The sequence below is a fragment of the Schistocerca nitens genome, chromosome 11, assembly GCF_023898315.1.
Source record: "Schistocerca nitens isolate TAMUIC-IGC-003100 chromosome 11, iqSchNite1.1, whole genome shotgun sequence".
Lineage (NCBI taxonomy): Eukaryota > Metazoa > Arthropoda > Insecta > Orthoptera > Acrididae > Schistocerca > Schistocerca nitens.
Window position 1 is genome coordinate 56,021,405 of NC_064624.1, and position 21,833 is coordinate 56,043,237.

Sequence of the window (21,833 nt, forward strand, 5' to 3'; positions counted from 1 at the left end):
GAGACGCTGGAAGTTTGCCCAAGCCGATTGGACACTTTTTTCATCTCTAGCGACATTCGATGACCGTCACTTTCCTAGCATTGACGATGAGGTCACTCATATTACAGAAGTTATTCTTACAGCTGTGGAACGTTCAATACCTCACACCTCCGAATTGCCCCGGTCCCCCCAGTTCCTTGGTGGAACGAGGCATGCCATGACGCAATACCTGAGCGGCGACATCCTCTTCACGTTTTCAGACACCATCCTACTTTGGCCAACTGTATCCACTATAAGCAGTTCTGTGCGCGATGCCGTCGATAGCATGAAGGCAAGCTGGGACTTCTTTACTAGCTCATTTAACACCTTCACTGCCTCCTCGCAAGTTTGGAGTAGGATTCAACGGTTATCTAGCGCGCCTAGTTTCTCCCCGGTCTCTGGGCTCACTGTCGCGCATGCTAAATTAGTGGACCCCGTCGCAATTTCTAACTCATTGGGTGAACACTTTGCTGAGATTTTGAGCTCTTCAAATTACCCGCCAGCATTTCTCCCAAAGAAACTTGCAGCGGAAGTGCAACCTTTTGCCTTCTCCTCTCAGTATCGCGAAAGCTACAATACTGTTTTCTCCATGCGGGAACTCCAACATGCATTCTCTTCTTCTCGCTCTTTCGCCCCAGGACTGGATGGTATACAAATACAAATGCTGCTGCATTTATCATACCATAGTCTGTGTTACCTCCTTCGCCTTTATAATCGAATTTGGACCGACAGTACTTTTCCCAGGAAAGGGCAGGAAGCTATAGTCGTTCCTGTTCCGAAACCTGGAAAGGACAAACATCTCCCCTCTAGCTGTCGACCCATTTCTCTCACAAGTAGTGTATGTAAGGTTTTGGAGCGTATGGTGAATTGCCGTTTAGCTTGTGGCTGGAGTCCCGCAGCCTTTTAACACGTGCCCAATGCGGTTTCCGAAAGCATCGTTCTGCAGTTGACCATCTTGTTGCTCTCTCCACTTATATCATGAACAATTTTCTCCGGAAACGCCAAACAGTAGCGATATTTTTGATCTGGAGAGAGCATATGATACCTGTTGGAGGACAGGCATCCTCTGCACACTGTTCTCTTGGAGCTTTTGAGGTCGGCTGCCCCTTTTTCTTCGTGAATTTATGGCGGAGCGCACATTAAAGTGCGGGTGAACACTACTCTCTCCCGTACCTTCTCCCAAGAAAACGGGGTACCCCAGGGCTCCGTGCTAAGTGTTGTACTGTTTGCCATTGCCATAAATCCAATTATGGATTGTCTCCTTCCTGATGTCTCGGGCTCCCTCTTTGTGGACGATTTTGCGATCTACTACAGCTCTCAACGGACCAGCCTTCTTGAACGACATCTTCAAGGATGTCTCAATCGCTTCCACTCTTGGAGCATCGAAACCGGCTTCTGCTTTTCTCCCAGTAAGACCGTTTGTGTTAATTTTTGGCATCCTACGGAGTTTCTTCCACCTTCCATACATCTAGGACCTGCCAACCTTCCGTTTTCGGACGTCGCTAAATTCTTGGGTCTTATGTTTGACAGAAAACTGTGGAAAGCCTTTATGCTAAGACTGTTGAACCTCCGCTGCCCAGTCGGCGAGCTGTCCTTCTGAGTCGTTATGCTAGCCATGTGTCTTCCATGCCTGCAAATCCGGCCCATGACATTTTTTTCAATGCTTCCTTGGGTATGCAAGCCACCGTTCCTCCCTACTACCACCGGGAGTCCGCTTCTGTCAACTGCTCCATTCTCTTTCCTTCCATTTTCCTAAAACTTTCTTGACAACTTGGGGTACAGCACTGCCTTGGCTCCGGCCCCGGACCTGGCTGCTCCGTGACCTTTGTCAGTTTCCCAAGGATGGTACCCCTTCTCTTGTTTATCGTCGGGCATTTGCTGCTCTCTGCACACAAATGGAGGATGCCACATTTGTTTACACTGATGGCTCAAAAACATTGTTTGGTATTGGGAGTGTCTATATTGTTGGCGACACCCAAAAGCGATTTCGGCTTCCCGACGAGTGTTCGGTTTATACTGCGGAGCTTTACGCTGTTCTCCAGGCTGCCCAATACATCCATCGCCATCAGCGGATACAGTATGTTATCTGCTCAGGCTCTCTCATCTCTCTCCTCAGTCTCCAATCTCTCTACCTTGTCCACCCTCTGGTCCACCGGATTCAGGACTGCCTCCACTTGCTCCACTTGGGGGGCATCTCTGTGGCGTTCCACTGGATCCCGGGACATGTTGGTATCTGTGAAAATGAGGCGCTGATATAGCGGCCAAGGCTGCAGTCTCTCTTCTTCGGCCAGCTATTCGCACGATTCCCTTCGCCGATCTACGGAGTGTGTTATGTCGTCGTGTTGCTCTTTTATGGCACGCACATTGGTCGACACTTCCCAATAATAAATTGTGGGACGTGAAAGCTCTTCCCTGTGCTTGGACATCTTCCTCTCTAACTCGGCGTCGGGAGGAGGTAATTTTAACTAGACTCCGGATAGGGCACTGTCTTTTTAGCCATTGACATCTTTTAAGCAGCAATCCTCCCCCACTCTGTCCCCACTGCTCTCGACTGTGGACGGTGAGACACCTTGAGTGTCCCTATTTTACTCCGTTAGGCGCCCGTCTACAGCTGTCGCCTGATATATCGTTCATTTTAGCACATGACACGCGATCAGCCGATCGCGTTCACGAGCTCATTGGTGCCAGTGAGACCACGTCAATCGTTTGAAGCTCATTTTGGGGACAAACAACCCCCCTTCTATAGTGGTTTTTTAAGCTTTCCTTCTGTTTTTGGTTTCCCCAGTTTTTTGAGTTTTTCTCCCATTGATGCTGGTTTCCAGTTTCATATTTTTAGCTTTTCCTAAGTCACAGACCGGGCACTAATGACCGTAGCAGGTTTGTGCCCTAAAACCATAACAAAAAATAAAAAACTGTCAGAGTGGAAGTAATCCTAGACTAAAACTCCCAACAAATCTGATTAGGCTCAGGCAGCAAGTACATGATCTAAACAAGCTCTATAAAGCTGCTACTATGCAAGTTTTCAAGGAAAAATACAATAGACCAAGGAAACTTTTAAAACTGAAATTATTAGCCTAAGGAAGCAGATAAACAGCAAAACAATAGAAGAGTCTGACAACATTAGCAAAGCACCTTGGAAGCTGATTGAAAAATACCGAAAAGGTCCCAACAAGATGAACATGGAACCACTCGGCATAAGACTTGATGGTAACATTATAAAAAACCCAGATACTATAAGTAATATTTTTAATAACTACTACATTTCTGTCGAACAATCAACCCATATTATAGATTCACAGATAGAGACCCGATGCCATCTCACCCAGTGTACCGAATTTGAATTTGTGGAAGTGGATGAGCAGGAGGTTTGCAGGGCAATATACATGTTAAAGAAAAAATTCTCATCCAGATGGGATTGCATATCTAGCACTATTATTAAATGTGCTTAAAAGAAATCTCTAAACCTCTTACTCACCTGATTAATTGCAGCATTAGAGAAAACATGTATCCAACGGTTCTAAAAATGAGTGTAGTGAAACCAGTGTATAAAAAGGGAAGTAAGGAAGATGTCTCCAACTATAGTTGTTGTTGTTGTTGTTGTCTTCAGTCCTGAGACTGGTTTGATGCATCTCTCCATGCTACCCTATCCTGTGCAAGCTTCTTCATCTCCCAGTACTTACTGCAACCCACATCCTTCTGAATCTGCTGAGTGTATTCATCTCTTGGTCTCCCTCTATGATTTTTGCCCTCCAATGCTAAATTTGTGATCCCTTGATGCCTCAGAACATGTCCTACTAACCGGTCCCTTCTTTGTCTCAAGTTGTGCCTCATACTCCTCCCCAATTCTATTCAATACTTCATCATTAGTTATGTGATCTACCTATCTAATCTTCAGCATTCTTCTGTAGCACTACATTTCGAAAGCTTCTATTCTCTTCTTGTCTAAACTATTTATCGTCCATGTTTCACTTCCATACATGGCTACACTCCATACAAATACTTTCAGAAACGACTTCCTGACACGTAAATCTATATTCGATGTTAACAAATTTCTCTTCCTCAGAAACGCTTTCCTTGCCATTGCCAGTTTACATTTTATATCCTCTCTACTTCGACCATCATCAGTTATTTTGTTCCCCAAATAGCAAAACTCCTTTACGTGTCTCATTTGCTAATCTAATTCTCTCAGCATCACCCGACTTCATTCGACTACATTCCATTATCCTTGTTTGGCTTTTGTTGATGTTCATCTTATATCCTCCTTTCAAGACACCATCCATTCCGTTCAACTGCTCTTCCAAGTCCTTTGCTGTCTCTGATAGAATTACAATGTCATCGGCGAACCTCAAAGTTTTTATTTCTTCTCCATGGATTTTAATACCTACTCTGAATTTTTCTTTTGTTTTCTTTACTGCTTGCACAATATACAGATTGAAAACCATGGGGAGAGGCTACAACCCTGTCTCACTCCCTTCCCAACCACTGCTTCCCTTTCATGCCCCTCGACTCTTATAACTGTCATCTGGTTTCTATACAAATTGTAAATAGCATTCCGCTCCATGTATTTTACCCCTGCCACCTTTAGAATTTGAAAGAGTGTATTCCAGTCAACATTGTCAAAAGCTTTCTCTAAATCCACAAATGCTAGAAATGATGGTTTGCCTTTCCTTAACCTTTCTTCTAAGATAAGTCGTAAGGTCAGTATTGCCTCATGTGTTCCAATATTTCTATGGAATCCAAACTGATCTTCCCTGAGGTCAGCTTATACCAGTTTTTCCATTCGACTGTAAAGAATTCGCATTAGTATTTTGCAGCTGTGACTTATTAAACTGATTGTTTGGTAATTTTCACATCTGTCAACACCTGCTTTCTTTGGGATTGGAATTATATTCTTCTTGAAGTCTGAGGGTATTTCGCCTGTCTCATACATCGTGCTCACCAGATGGTAGAGTTTTGTCAAGACTGGCTCTCCCAAGGCCGTCAGTAGTTCTAATGTAATGTTGTCTACTCCCGGGGCCTTGTTTCGACTCAGGTCTTTCAGTGCTCTGTCAAACTCTTCACGCAGTATCGTATCTCCCATTTCATCTTCATCTACATCCTCTTCCATTTCCATAATATTGTCCTCAAGTACATTGCCCTTGTATAGACCCTCTATATACTCCTTCCACCTTTCTGCTTTCCCTTCTTTGCTTAGAACTGGGTTTCCATCTGAGCTCTTGATATTCATACAAGTGGCTCTCTTTTCTCTAAAAGTATTTTTAATTTTCCTGTAGGAAGTATCTATCTTACCCCTAGTGAGATAAGCCTCTGCATCCTTACATTTGTCCTGTAGCCATTCCTGCTTAGCCATTTTGCACTTCCTGTTGATCTCATTTTTGAGACGTCTGTATTCCTTTTTGCCTGCTTTATTTACTGCATTTTTATATTTTCTCCTTTCATCAATTAAGTTCAATATTTCTTCTGTTACCCAAGGAGTTCTACTAGCCCTCGTCTTTTTACCTACTTGGTCTTTGCTGCCTTCACTACTTCATCCCTCAAAGCTACCCATTCTTCTTCTACTGTACTTCTTTCCCCAATTCCTGTCAATTGTTCCCTTATGCTCTACCTGAAACTCTGTACAACCTCTGGTTCTTTCAGTTTATCCAGGTCCCATCTTCTTAAATTCCCACCTTTTTGCAGTTTCTTCAGTTTTAATCTACAGTTCATAACCAATAGATTGTGATCAGAATCCACATCTGCCCCTGGAAATGTCTTACAATTTAAAACCTGGTTCCTAAATCTCTGTCTTACCATTATATAATCTATCTGATACCTTTTAGTATCTCCAGGATTCTTCCATGTATACAACCTTCTTTCATGATTCTTGAACCAAGTGTTTGCTATGATTAAGTTATGCTCTGTGCAAAACTCTACCAGGCGGCTTCCTCTTTCATTTCTTAACCCCAATCCATATTCACCTACTACGTTTCCTTCTCTTAGTTTTCCTACTCTCGAATTCCAGTCACCCATGACTATTAAATTTTCATCTCCCTTCACTACCTGAATAATTTCTTTTATCTCGTCATACATTTCTTCAATTTCTTCATCATCTGCAGAGCTAGTTGGCATATAAACTTATACTACTGTAGTAAGCGTGGGCTTCGTGTCTATCTTGGCCACAGTAATGCGTTCACTATGCTGTTTGTAGTAGCTTACCCGCATTCCTATTTTCCTATTCATTATTAAACCTACTCCTGCATTACCCCTATTTGATTTTGTGTTTATAACCCTGTATTCACCTGACCAGAAGTCTTGTTCCTCCTGCCACTGAACTTCACTAATTCCCACTATATCTAACTTTAACCTATCCATTTCCCTTTTTATATTTTCTAATCTACCTACCCAGTTAAGGGATCTGACATTCCACGCTCCGATCCGTAGAATGCCAGTTTTCTTTTTCCTGATAACGACGTCCTCTTGAGTAGTCCCCGCCCGGAGATCCGAATGGGGGACTATTTTACCTCTGGAATATTTTACCCAAGAGGACGGTATCATAATTTATGCATACAGTAAAGCTGCATACCCTCGGGAAAAATTACGGCCGTAGTTTCCCCTTGCTTTCAGCCGTTTGCAGTACCAGCACAGCAAGGCCGTTTTGGTTAATGTTGCAAGGCCAGGTCAGTCAATCATCCAGACTGTTGCCCCTGCAACTACTGAAAAGGCTGCTGCCCCTCTTCAGGAACCACACGTTTGTCTGGCCTCTCAACAGATAACCCTCCGTTGTGGTTGCACCTACGGTACGGCCATCTGTATCGCTGAGGCACGCAAGCCTTCCCACTAACAGCAAAGTCCATGGTTCATTGGGAAGCCAACTATAGACCAATATCATTAATCCCAACTTTTAGTAAGATATTCGAAAGCATTATCCTTTCTCAGCTAAGTGCCTTTTTCACAAAACATAAACTGCTTGTAGATTCGCTGCATGGCTTCAGAAAAGAGCTAAGTACAACCACAGCAGTTACACAGTTCATCCATGAAGTTTACTGTCTGTTGGACCAGAAGATGCAGATTGCAGGTACATTTTTGGATCCGACAAGAGCTTTTGATACAGTAAACCATAGGGTACTTCTTAAAAAGCTAAAATATTGTAGTACTGGGGATCATGCTGTGAAATTTCTAACCACATACCTGATGAATCATAAGCGAAGCACTAAATTGTCATACAAACTAGATAATAAAATCACGAGCTCCCAGTCCACCAGTGAACCTGTATGACAAGGTGTACCACAGGGCTCAATCCTTGGACCCTTTCTCTTTCTTACATCTATATTAATGACATTGCACAACCCATTAACTCCCATATTGTAAGCTATGCAGATGACATGTCAATCTCATTCTGTGGGAGTGAATCTAAAGAGCTAGAATCTCTTGCCGCTAGTGGTTTAACAGAAGAAAGAAAATACTTCAATGATCAGAGCCCCCAGGTGAATGTCACCAAATCTTAACTACTGACATTTAAAACAGGCGGTTCTCACCACAACAATACAAATAGTGTGTGTAATATCTCTATAACAGAAAATGGTATCCATAAATTCCTGGGTGTGTATGTTGATGAAAATTTGCGGTGGATAGACCACATTAATTTCGTATGCGGAAAAGTCAGTAGTGCCGTATAGCTCCTAGCCGAGCACTGAAATTAGTATATTGTGGAACACTTAACCTGTTTCTCAATTACGGAATTGAACTATGGGGCTGTGCAGCTGATGTACATGTAAAAAGAATACTACTACTACAGAAAATGACAATGAGACATATACGTGGGATGGGACATAGAGATTCATGTCGTGAAGTGTTTGTGCAGCACAAATATCTAACATTCTCTGTACATCTTCAAAATAATCGTATTTTTTATAAGTCAACCAACAGAAGCTATCAAGGGCAGTGATGTACATGATCACAACACTACAACAAAGTGTAACTATTTCCGTAAAAGAACGAAGTTGAAAATGACTGATAGAAGCCCATATATCAGTGGTTTGATTTGGTATAACAAGCTACCAAATTCTCTAAGAATGCACACGGGTAATGTTTTTAAAACGAAATTAAAATCTTTTCTAATAGAAAAATGTTTATATTCTTTCAACAAATTTTAAGATAGTGATTGTAACATGAGGCATTAGCATATCAGTTGTAATGTGATAAATGTAACAAATAGACATAAGAAGCAACAGCTACAGAATATAGTGTATTTTATAAGTGTAAATATAACCATAGGATTAAGTCTGACGTTTGCAAAAGCCATCATTATGATGGTTCCACAGAAAGAAAATGTAAATAGATAGATAAATAAATAAAAAAAGGTATATCACTATTTGATTAAATAATAGTGAAATAAACTTTCATTATATTGTTCTGTTGCCTTGGACAGGTGTTCACCACAGTAACCCCTCCCCCTCAAAAGCATTAAAAAGCACAGTTGCATCAGATCCCAGTCAGCTGCTTATTGGATTACTAATTATCTTGTAGACAGATGCCTCCTTTGATACTGTTCTGCTAGCTCAGAATCTGTGTCATTTTCTTGCACGGATTGCAATTTTCTTACCATCTACCTCTCTGTTTATTTAAATTACTGCTGCTCACTTGTGTATGTCAACACAAATTATCACTGAAGTGATAAAGAAGGAATAGACATGGGCTTGCAGTCGTGAAACAACAATGGAATGTAGCAAAATAGTTTTCTTTGTATATGGCACACTTTATACAAAGGAGATAATCGCTCGAGGGTTAATCAAACTTATGTATCAAATGTTGTATAAAATGACTTGTGGCCAAATGAGGCCCTTATTTATCATCAGTGGGTGCACGTTTTACAGCTGATAGTGCCAAGAGTTGCAGAATGGTGACAGTTTTCTGGAACAGGTGACCGAGTCTTTATATGGTCAGTGGCCACATTCCTCAGGGTCACTTAGTACAGAAAGGTGACAGACACAGTTTGGGATGGTCGACGGAAGTAGCGTTTGCATAGGCGTGAGTGGTACAGCTGCATTTGTTAAGTGTTTGAAATAAATCACATTCCGTGGGACTCGAAATAATCTCACATTGTTCAGGCTCTGCTTCTTTTGTACAGTGTTGAACTTAAGTGTCAACCAGCATTGTGGGTAGTTAATTTGAATTTCTTAAATAATCAGAATTTAGGACAGTGAATCTCTGTGTCAATTAGTCAGTACAGTGCTAAGGACAGATCAGTTATTTTATAGCTGTGAACACAGTCTCATGTTTCCACCTCATTTATTAATTCATTTAATTTATAGTGAGATGCTACCCATTACTGGGGGCTGAAGCCATTTTATCAGTTCAGCATAATAACTTGTGTTGATCACCAGACAATAGTTTAGTGAGAAATTAGTGCAACATCGAACCATTTTATCAGAATTTTATCATTAGTAGTTTAGTACATGATTCTATACTTTCAACTACATTCAACATAGCAGATATGGGAGTTCTGACAATTTACAAGGAACTATTTTACTGTTTTTGTCATAAAAAGTTAATTTGTGCTGCAATTAAGTAGTAGTTTGTGCCTAGTCCAATATGAAGAAAGCACCAGCTTCACTGTTTTTTTTTATTTATTTATTAAATGTGCCTCCAGATGAAGTATAATTAGGTTCATTAAACTAGACCAGAAATTTTGGGGAAGAGTAATGTTTCTTGATCAATCTGTTTGAAAACAACTTTCATCCAACACTGAAATTTACTGTTTCTAGAGATTCAGGGAATCTAGAGAAGTAATGTTCTTTTTGGTTATTTCAGTGTTCAGGCCTATTTGTAGCAGTGGTCACTAAAATATTATTCTGTTATTTGTCATCTGCTTTGTACACTGTGGATACATAAAGCTTGGACTACTTGTCTTGGACCTGCAATATGTGCTGGAAGACAGTGAAAGAGTACAATACATATATTTCTCGAATAAATATGACAAAGTCCTCATATGAAAGTGCCATATATTCTTACAGTTCACTACAATAATCTTCCAACAACATATACTTCATTCTTCAAGAACTCCACCAATATCGACATAATTCAGAATGTGAATATGAATTGACAGTTCTGACTGATAGCTCAAAACAATAACTATATTACGATATTCATTTGTTTTCCAAATTCTGTAGAGTTATTGATTTTTGATTTTTTCCTTTCCTTTTTTTTTATTTTTCTTCTCCTTTGTTGTCTCGCACATGCAAAGTTGGCCAGTGGCACACAGCTGCTCGGATACTTCCTCTCATGATGCTACTGTGATCTCTGTCCAATCTCAAAGACATAGTCAAGTTGTAATATGGCTCATGATACAAACATAAATAATAAATTTGCACTGAACTCATGGTCTACTATACAGGGTTAGTCAAAAAGGACTTTACTACTTTGGAAGAATACAGAAATTTATTGAGATATATTACTGAATCTGTAGATGTGCCATTCTGTAACAGACAACCTCAAAGTTTCACATAAAAGTGTCTCATTTCATTATCTTCCTGTAAATCATTTACATGATGTATGAATTGTCACAACAAAGTTATCATACACGTACAAGTACTACAAACATAATAATGGAATATCACTTTCAAGGCATTTTAAAAGTACAAATTTAGACATAAAATTTTTGGCAATAATTTTCTACGAAATCAAAGTACTCATCTATGTGATAGAAAGTTTTGCTTAAAAGGCAATTTTTAAGCTCAGTCTTAAATTTTACTTCATCTATTACTTCCTTCATGTACACTGGAAGGGGATTGTAAAGTTTTATTCCAAATAACTTACATGCTTTTGCGTTTGTGATGTCCATACCCTATCTACATACAAATTCTTAAGATTTCTAGTTTTATAATTGCGGCAGTACTCATTTTTGTACATAGATTTTTCATATGTGCTTTAGTACACAGAATGCTTTTAGAGATATATATATATATATATATATATATATATATATATAGTGATGGTATTGTGAGTGTTTGTAGCTGTTTGAAAAGGGGCCTACAATGAGCTGTTGGAGAATTGTGTGTTATGATTCGTATAGCTCTTTTCTAAAATTTGAAGATGTCTATTAAGCTTAATTTAGTTCTACCCCAGAACACTTATGTCATGAGACATAATGGACTGAAAGCAAGCAAAATACACTAGTCTAGCACAGTCTGTGCTGCATACTCTAGATAATATCCTCAAAGCAAAGTATGCCGACTTGAGCCTGTGGGATAAATACTTCACATGGTCTTTCCAGCTTAAGATGTGAACAATGTGCATGCCCAAAAACTTTGGGGATTGCACACTCTCTATCTCCTTATCAATTAGTGTTAACTGGAGGTCCATATCTGGGTTGTTTTGTCATACTGTATATAATTTGTTTTACTTAGATTAAGTGTTAACTCATTGGCATTAAACCATTGTATATATTTCAGGAGTATGTCAATTGTGGTGATTAATGACTTTTTTATCATCGCTTATAATTATTCTTGTGTCGTCTGTGAACAACATTATTGTGGTAGAAATATTTGGACAAGTCACTTATATAAAGCAAGAATAATAATGGACCAAGTACACTGCCCTGTGAGATGCCTATTTCCAATTTCTTTGCATCTGAAACCCACATGGTTTTCCGATTTTTTTATGTTCTGCAATGATTTCTACCACCTGAGTTCTATGTTGAAGGTAAGGTTCAGACCATTGCCCCACAACTCCCCTTACACCTATTGCCTCCATCTTGTTTAGTAGAATTTGGTGATTTACTGTATCAAAGGCTTTTTTAAACTGATATCTCACCTTAAAAATTTTCAACCTCAGGAAACACACCTTCACTGAAAGACAAATTGGCAATACAAACCGAGGGCTTTATAATTTGCTGTGCAGTGTTTTTTATTACGGCACATGCACTTCATCCACACCTGCAGACATTGTTGATTTTAAACTCTTTATCACCTTTAATATTTTGTTATCATTTGTGGCAGTTAACAACATACTACATTCTACCTTTTTGGGGCTGTTAATTTCTCATGTTTTTTTTTTTTTACTCCCCCTCAGTCTACTGACTGGTTTGATGCGGCCTGCCACAAATTCCTTTCCTGTGCTAACCTCTTCATCTCAGAGTAGCACTTGCAACCTACGTCCTCAATTATTTGCTTGACGTATTCCAATCTCTGTCTTCCTCTACAGCTTTTGCCCTCTACCGCTCCCTCTAGTACCATGGAAGTCATTCCCTCATGTCTTAGCAGATGTCCTATCATCCTGTCCCGTCTCCTTATCTGTGTTTTCCACATATTCCTTTCCTCTCCGATTCTGCGTAGAACCTCCTCATTCCTTACCTTATCAGTCCACCTAATTTTCAACATTCGTCTGTAGCACCACATCTCAAATGCTTCGATTCTCTTCTGTTCCGGTTTTTCCACAGTCCACGTTTCACTATCATACAATGCTGTACTCCAGACGTACAACCTCAGAAATTTTTTCCTCAAATTAAGGCCGGTATTCAATATTAATAGACTTCTCTTGGCTAGAAATGCCTTTTTTGCCATAGCGAGTCTGCTTTTGATGTCCTCCTTGCTCCGTCCGTCATTGGTTATTTTCCTGCCTAGGTAGCAGAATTCCTTAACTTCATTGACTTCGTGACCATCAGTCCTGATGTTAAGTTTCTCGCTGTTCTCATTTCTACTACTTCCCATTACCTTCGTCTTTCTCCGATTTACTCTCCAACCATACTGTGTACTCGTTAGACTGTTCATTCCGTTCAGCAGATCATTTAATTCTTCTTCACTTTCACTCAGGATAACAATGTCATCAGCGAATCGTATCATTGATATCCTTTCACCTTGTATTTTAATTCCACTCCTGAACCTTTCTTTTATTTCCATCATTGCTTCCTCGATGTACAGATTGAAGAGTAGGGGCGAAAGGCTACAGCCTTGTCTTACATCCTTCTTAATACGAGCACTTCGTTCTTGATTGTCCACTCTTATTATTCCCTCTTGGTTGTTGTAAATATTGTATATGACCCTTCTCTCCCTATAGCTTACCCCTACTGTTTTCAGAATCTCGAACAGCTTGCTCCATTTTATATTGTCGAACGCTTTTTCCAGGTCGACAAATCCTATGAAAGTGTCTTGATTTTTCTTTAGCCTTGCTTCCATTATTAGCCGTAACGTCAGAATTGCCTCTCTCGTCCCTTTACTTTTCCTAAAGCCAAACTGATCGTCACCTAGCGCATTCTCAATTTTCTTTTCCATTATTCTGTATATTATTCTTGTAAGCAGCTTTGATGCATGAGCTGTTAAGCTGATTGTGCGATAATTCTCGCACTTGTCAGCTCTTGTCGTCTTCAGAATTGTGTGGATGATGCTTTTCCGAAAGTCAGATGGTATATCGCCAGACTCATATATTCTACATACCAACGTGAATAGTCGTTTTGTTGCCACTTCCCCCAATGATTTTAGAAATTCTGATGGAATGTTATCTATCCCTTCTGCCTTATTTGACCATAAGTCCTCCAAAGCTCTTTTAAATTCCGATTCTAATACTGGATCCCCTACCTCTTCTAAATCGACTCCTGTTTCTTCTTCTATCACATCAGACAAATTTTCACCCTCATAGTGGCTTTCAATGTATTCTTTCCACCTATCTGCTCTCTCCTCTGCATTTAACAGTGGAATTCCCGTTGCACTCTTAATGTTACCACCATTGCTTTTAATGTCACCAAAGGTTGTTTTGACTTTCCTGTATGCTGAGTCTGTCCTTCCGACAATCGTATCTTTTTTGATGTCTTCACATTTTTCCTGCAGCCATTTCGTCTTAGCTTCCCTGCACTTCCTCTTTATTTCATTCCTCAGCAACTTGTACTTTTGTATTCCTGATTTTCCCGGAACATGTTTGTACTTCCTCCTTTCATCAATCAACTGAAGTATTTCTTCTGTTACCCATGGTTTCTTCGCAGCTACCTTCTTTGTACCTATGTTTTCCTTCCCAACTTCTGTGATGGCCCTTTTTAGAGATGTCCATTTCTCTTCAACTGTACTGCTTACTGCGCTATTCCTTATTGCTGTATCTATAGCGTTAGATAACTTCAAACGTATCTCGTCATTCCTTAGTACTTCCGTATCCCACTTCTTTGCGTATTGATTCTTCCTGACTAGTGTCTTGAACTTCAGCCTACTCTTCATCACTACTATATTGTGATCTGAGTCTATATCTGCTCCTGGGTATGCCTTACAATCCAATATCTGATTTTGGAATCTCTGTGCGACCATGATGTAATCTAATTGAAATCTTCCCGTATCACCCGGCCTTTTCCAAGTATACCTCCTCCTCTTGTGATTCTTGAACAGGGTATTCGCTATTACTAGCTGAAACTTGTTACAGAACTCAATTAGTCTTTCTCCTCTTTCATTCCTTGTCCCAAGCCCATATTCTCCTGTAACCTTTTCTTCTACTCCTTCCCCTACAACTGCATTCCAGTCACCCATGACTATTCGATTTTCGTCCCCCTTTACATACTGCATTACCCTTTCAATATCCTCATACACTTTCTCTATCTGTTCATCTTCAGCTTGCGACGTCGGCATGTATACCTGAACTATCGTTGTCGGTGTTGGTCTGCTGTCGATTCTGATTAGAACAACCCGGTCACTGAACTGTTCACAGTAACACACCCTCTGCCCTACTTTCCTATTCATAATGAATCCTACACCTGTTATACCATTTTCTGCTGCTGTTGATATTACCCGATACTCATCTGACCAGAAATCCTTGTCTTCCTTCCACTTCACTTCACTGACTCCTACTATATCTAGATTGAGCCTTTGCATTTCCCTTTTCAGATTTTCTAGTTTCCCTACCACATTCAAGCTTCTGACATTCCATGCCCCGACTCTTAGAACGTTATCCTTTTGTTGATTATTCAATCTTTTTCTCATGGTAACCTCCCCCTTGGCAATCCCCTCCCGGAGATCCGAATGGGGGACTATTCCGGAATCTTTTGCCAGTGGAGAGATCATCATGACACTTCTTCAATTACAGGCCACATGTCCTGTTGATACACATTACATGTCTTTAATGCAGTGGTTTCCATTGCCTGCTACATCCTCAAGTCGTTGTTCATTGCTGATTCTTCCGCCTTTAGGGGCAATTTCCTACCCCTAGGACAGAAATGCTGTCTCGGGAGTTTCTAAACACATCACGAGACAAAGAACCACCTGATAATGCCGAGTACTCGAATATGCTGAAAGAAGGAATCATTAAAGCAGGACATCAAAATATAGGATATGTAAAAGGGAAAAGGTAAAAAAAACATGGGTCACACAAGAAATGATTTCGAAGATGGAGGAGACAAGAAAATTGAAAAAAGAAAAAGAACACTGAAAATGCAAGAAAGATATACCGAAGGTTAAATAATAAACTGCAAAGAGAAACAGACCGGGCTAGGAAAAAATGGCTAAAAGAGGAATGTGATGTAATTGAAGAACTGGACAGGAAGGGAAGATACGACTTACTATACAACAGAGTGAAGACTATGACATGGGAACAAAATAGAGCAGGAAGTGCTACTGTGGAAATTTTTAGTAAAAACGAAGAGGTAGTGTACAAAGATCGTGACGATGTCCTCCAGAGATGGGAAGAATATCTAAAAGAGCTATATGACACAAATAGGAAAGCAGAAACTCTGAAACTTGAATCACACAACAGTGTAAGTGATGACGAGAAAGGACCAACCGCCATACTGGAAGAAGTAAAGTCTGCCTTAGCTGCAATGAAAAATGGCAAAGCGGTAGGTACAGATACAATACCAGGAGAAATACTAATATGCTTGAACCAAGATGGAATAAGAGAAATATTGAGGTTATGTAATAAAATATATCACAGTGGTGAAAGGCCTGAGGACTTTCTGACAACAGTAATGATTCATTACCGAAAAAACAAGGAACCAAGAAATGGAGCGAACACAGGACAATCAGCCTCATTTCACATCCAGCCAAAGTGATGTTAAGAATAATTAATAAAAGACTTGAAAAAGTAATGGAGGAGAATCTTGGTGAGGAGCAGTTTGGCTTTAGACGGAATACGGGCACCAGAGATGCAATAGGGCTCTTACGAATCTTGGGAGAAAGGTTTATTGAAAAAGGAAGAGTCCTATATATGTGCTTCATCGATCTAGAAAAGGCATTTGACAATGTGGTTTGGGACAAGCTGGCGACTATAATGAGGTAAAAGAGAGTGTATCGGAAAACCAGAAGACATAAACTCATTATATCTTAATCAAAAAGTTTCAGTTAGAGTGAGAGGAGCAAGTACAAACTGGATCAGACTAGGAAAAGGAGTCAGACAAGGATGCTGTCTATCACCTACTATTTTCAACCTCTACTTGGAAAATATGATTGACCAATGCTCATTAGATGCAAAGAAGTAGAAATTGGAGGAAGAAGAGTAGGGTGTTTGAGGTCTGCTGATGACATGGTCCTTCTAGCCACAGGGGAAAAAGAATTACAGGATTTGGTGGACACCATTGCAACTAACGGAAAAAAATATGGAATGAAAATCAACACAAATAAAACAAAAAAATTGGCACTAGGAGAAAATAAAAATTATGCTGAACAGAGAAATACTATAACAGGTACAAAATTTTATGTATCTTGGAAGCAGGATAGACACTGACTGGAAGTGCACCACAGAAATTATAACAAGGATGGCAATGGCAAAAGAGGCGTTTTATAAGAAAAGGAGAATTTTCTGCAGCGGTTTGGACAGAGAACTCAGAAAGAGACTCATAAAATGTCTTGTATGGAGTGTTCTTCTATATGGCGCTGAAATGTGGACTATGGGGAAATAAAAAAAAGAGAAAGGCTAGAGGCTTTTGAGATCTGGACATGGTGGAGGATGGAAAGAATAAGTTGGATGGACAGAGTAAAAAATGAAGAGTGGGAAAGAAAAGACAGTTACTAGATGTAATAAAGAGAAGAAAAAGAAATTGGGTTGGGCATATATTAAGAAAGCATGACGGACTGATAAAAACAGTGTTAGAAGGTTATGTAGAAGGGAAAAGGAAGCGAGGAAGGAAGAGATCCCAGATACTGGATAACATGATGGACGGTACAACATACAGTAGCCTAAGACGGTAGTAATGGACCGCAGAAACTGGAGATGCAAAGGACCAGCTAATATAGCAGATAACTGATGATGAATAACCCAAATAATCGGAAAATACCAAATTCACCGTTTTCCTTTAAGAGAAAATGTCAAGTTCTGAAAAGAATGAGTCAAACAGATGAATAATACTCGAGATCATTCAAGTCAATTGATCAATAACAAAAACTGGGAAACTATTTTCCATCGTAATACCAGCTCAGACCGAAATACGGTAAGAGCTCTCCAAAAAATCAGTTATTTAACAGGTTGAATAATTGTGATTAGCCATGCCCGCATAGGGGATATATAGCCTTTGCCCTAATAATAGAAACGAGCACGTAGCAGTCTCGTCATAAATAGTTGAAATTAATGTTCCTTTATAGCAACTTCAATAATAAAAAAATAAATGCTAAAATTATTAAGTGTGTCTCATAACAACTAATACTACAGAAAATTCAAAATGCAACATAAAATCAAATACCAGTTGTAAATTCGTATCCACACATCTGTTGTTCGAGGTTACCAATAGATGGCAGGACAAGCCTCGTAATGCTAAATGCATATGCGTGTTTCCTTTCCTTGCAAATGCAAATGCAATGGCAGCCCTGTTGGTGACAGTAGAGGGCTGATTTCGTGTATTGTTGGTGGGGAGAAAGTAAAATTTTGGTTACAAAATTCTGAAACGGATTGCTGAGCTGTACCGACTCGTTCCAACAGTCCGTCTAAATAGTTCACGTCATTTTGAGTTAGAGCAATTAAACATTAGAGAGCAAAATGATTATAGACCTGTAAAAGAGGTAGAGGAGGTGGTTAACCGTTGAAAGTAATCAGATTTGAAATATTGTGTGTTTTTTTGTATAATGTGTACGGTTACGATTTGTTTAAGTTTCACTTTGAAGATGCGCAGTTGGAGTTGAAGAGCGACCTGCTGGAAGAGAACTGTTAAAACAGAAAGCAGTTCCTATGAAATTCGAAGTTCTAAATCCTTCGAAATGGAAATAACCAGAAGCAAGGATAGTAATAAAAAAAGGTATTAGTGTAAGTAATACTTTCATCAGTGTCTCACAGATTACAAGTATCCATGTTTTTGATAGAACACAATTGCAATCTTTAATTCTTGACTGTGGAATGTTTGGTAGGCCTATTAAGTGCTCTGAATTAAACGGTGTCGTCCCCTAGTTTAAGTCTCTTCCCTTCCCTCTCTTCCCCCCCTCCTTCCCGTCATGGCGCGGCACGAGTCTCGCATCCTCTTCCAGAACATTCGCTCCTTCCGCTCCAACAAATACCTCCTCATGCACACCCTCTCCCACCACCAGGTCGACACCTTCCTCTTGAACGAAACCTTTCTCCAGCCCCACCATTCTATCCGCACCTCCCCCTATATCCTCCACCGCACTGACGCTCCTGGTCCTCGTGCGCAGGGTGGAGTCGCGATTGGCCACCTTAAGCATATCCCTGTCCGGCCACAACCTCTCCTCAATGACCCCACTGAACACCTTATCCTTCGCGTCTTCTTCCCCTCCCTCACCATTACCTGTGCCACCATCTATGTCCGCCCCACTGCTCCTCTTCCTTATGACTTCATCTCACACATTGACCACACCTTCTCCACCTATGTGATTGCCGCCGACCTCAACATCCATAGCCGCACTCCTGCTGCCCTTCGGCGGTGGCATCAGTTCCTCTCCACACTTCAAGGTGACCTTGTTCCTCTTCCCCAGCACACCCGACCTGAAAGTAACACCACCCCCGATGTTGTCATTGCCTCCGCCAACCTCCTTGGGCGTATCACTGTCGCCGTCCTTGACCCCACAGGTAGCGATCACCTCCCTGTCCTTCTCACCATCACATCTGCAAACCGCCCCCCTCCGGCTCCGCACCCTGCACCCCCTCCCAAGGTCGTCCATGACTATCGCCGTGCCAACTGGGATGCCTACCGGGACTCCATCTCCGCCCAGGTCGAAAGCCACCCTCTTACCTATCACCATCCTGACGACATCAACCACGCCTCGTCCTTCCTTCAGCAGGTAATTACTGACGCCATGGAGGCCCATGTTCCTACTAAAACCATCCACCCACACCGTCCCACTCTCCCTCCGCGGGCTGTCCTCCTCCTCCGTGAATCCCGCCGCCTCTATCGCTCCTTCCTGCGCACTCGTGACAGGGATACACTCCAACGCCACCGCCAAATACAGCGACACGTACGGAACCTTATTACAGCCACGAAACGCCGAGACTGGCGCCAGACCTGCACACGACTCAACGCCACCCTCCCTATCAACTCCTCCAAGTACTGGTCCGCCTTCCATCGTCTTACTGGTTCCCTTTCCGCTCCCCACTACCCCCTTCTCCATAACGATCGCCCACTTCCTGACAACCTCAGTAAGGCCAACCACTTCGCTTCCCGCCTTTCCGAGGTCTTCTCCATCCCCGATGATCCCCACTTTGATTATTCTCTTTTCCCCACGGTCATGGAACGTGCCGATACCTCGGTCGCCCCTCTTGCTCCTAGTCTCCAGTACTTGGGGCAGTTGCCCCCCTCCGACATAAACACTCCCATCACAGCACAAGACATTAAACTTATCCTCCGGTCCAAACGCAACACGGCCCCTGGTCACGACTGTGTCACCTACCGTCACCTTCGCGAAAGCCCCTATTCCTTCCTGACTGTCCTCGCCCATCTCTATAATGTCGTCCTCTCTACTGGCTTCTACCCTGACCTGTGGAAGACCTCCCGCGTCCTCTTATTCCTCAAACCCAACAAACCCCCTTCTGCCGCCTCTTCCTATCCTCCCATCTGCCTCACCTCCGTCTTCAGTAAGGTCTTTGAATCCATCCTCTCCCGCCGTATCCATCAGCACCTTGCTCAACACCACCTCCTCCCCCTTACCCAGTGTGGCTTCCGACCCTCCTCCTCTGCTGACGACCAACTCCTCCACCTTGTTCACCTTCTGTCCCTCCAGCTCAACTCCCGTCGCTCCGCCATTTTTGTTTCCCTTGACCTCCAAAATGCCTATGACCGTGTATGGCATCCTGGTCTCCTCTTTAAACTCCAAACCTACGCCCTGCCTATCAATTTTGTCCGTCTGGTCGCTTCCTTCCTCTCGCACCGTCCTTCCTATGTCACCCTCCACAACACCAACTCCCGTATCTTTTATCCCACGGCTGGCGTCCCCCAGGGTTCTGTCCTCTCCCCTCTCCTTTATCTCTTGTATACAGCTGATATGCCCAAGCCACCCCCACCAGTCCACCTTCTCCAGTATGCTGATGACACCGCCTTCCTGGCTCTCTATCCTACCCTTCAACGGTCTCAACGTACCCTCCAAACCTACCTTAACCAGTTCACCACTTGGTGTAACCAGTGGTTCCTCCGTCTCAACCCCTCCAAAACCCAGGCAATCATCATAGGCCGCACCACTCGCTCCTTCCGCCTCCATGATTTCTACCTCACCCTTTATGGTCGTCCTATCCAACTCACCCCCACCCTGAAATACCTTGGCCTCACCCTTGACCGACACCTCACCTGGACCCCTCATCTCCTGACCATCCAGCAGAAAGCCCATTCCCGCCTCCGCCTTCTGAAACTCCTGTCTGGCCGGACATGGGGCTTGCATCCTTCTACCATCCTCCACACCTACAAATCCCTCATCCGTCCTATCCTCTGTTATGCCAGCGTTGCCTGCATCTCCGCCCCCACCCGCTTTTACACGGCCCTCCAAATCCTCGAACGCCATGCGCTCCGCCTTGCCTTCCGTATCCGCCTTCCTTCCCCCACACGGCTCCTGTATGAACTGATCCCCTTCCCCCACCTCCTCCTGTTCCTCCAACATCTCCGCATCCTTTACATTGTTCGCAGGCTTGATCCCCCCCACCCTCTGGTTTCCTCCTTCCTCTCCACCCCCCGCCCGTTGCCGCGCCTCTATCGCTGTATCCCTCCCTCTCTCCACCTCCACACCCTCCATCTCCTTCGTCAGGGCAATTTCCAACGCCTCCCCCTCCCGGATGACGAACTTCGCCGTGACATCTACCCTTCCTTCCAACTATAACCTGGCCTTGTTCCCCCCCCCCCCCCCCCCACTCCCCAGGGCCCCTTTCCCTCTTTCCTCCTTCTCCCAGAGCGGATTTTCCTCTGTCCTTCCCTCCCCTGAGACCCTGCACGCCATACTTGCCTCTCTCCTTCCCACATCCCTCCCTCCCTGGCCCTCCTCCACGCGCCCCCCGGTCACCTCCCCCATCTCTTCCCCTCCCTCCCTTCTTCAGGTCTCCCCCATCTCCTAGCACCTGGCAGATCCTCTGTGTTGCTCTTCATCAGTATGCCACATCAGTGTTGTTTAGTGCTGTTTCTCGTGTGCGTCAAGAGGTGTGATTTTAATTGTGTCCTGCCTTGAGGTTCGCCGTCAGTGTTACATTATGTGCTATGCCATACGTCGCTACCTTTATGCTCTAGTCATACTGTGCCTCGTGTTCTTTTAACCGTCGCAGTGTGTGGCTTTTTGTGTGTGCTACTTTTAAACAGTTTTTTATCTCCATTTTACAGTCACCCCATTTTTTGTCTATTGCCTTCCATGATGTTCCTCTTTTTTTATATCTATGTTCACCTTATTTCTCTCCTTGCTGTTTTTAAATGTCTTCTATTGTTTTGATCTATGTCTTTCGGCTGAAGAGCAGCGCCTATGCTG

At 42.3% G+C, this 21,833-nt stretch overlaps 1 protein-coding gene across 8 annotated transcripts in view; it reads left to right on the plus strand.

Annotated features, from left to right (window-relative positions):
- The window catches only part of LOC126212834 (uncharacterized), a 442,779-nt gene that overhangs the window by 215,442 nt on the left and 205,504 nt on the right, over positions 1-21,833 (plus strand). Inside the window, exons 1-2 of one of the 8 annotated variants that reach the window (XR_007540939.1) lie at positions 17,722-17,951; positions 18,041-18,192. The exons of 6 other annotated variants lie outside the window; for them this stretch is intronic. The gene's annotated coding sequence lies outside the window, so the exon portion shown is untranslated. Of the gene's footprint in view, positions 1-17,721; positions 17,952-18,040; positions 18,193-21,833 lie in introns of those variants that run through there. One more of the 8 variants, XR_007540934.1, reaches the window with a different exon arrangement.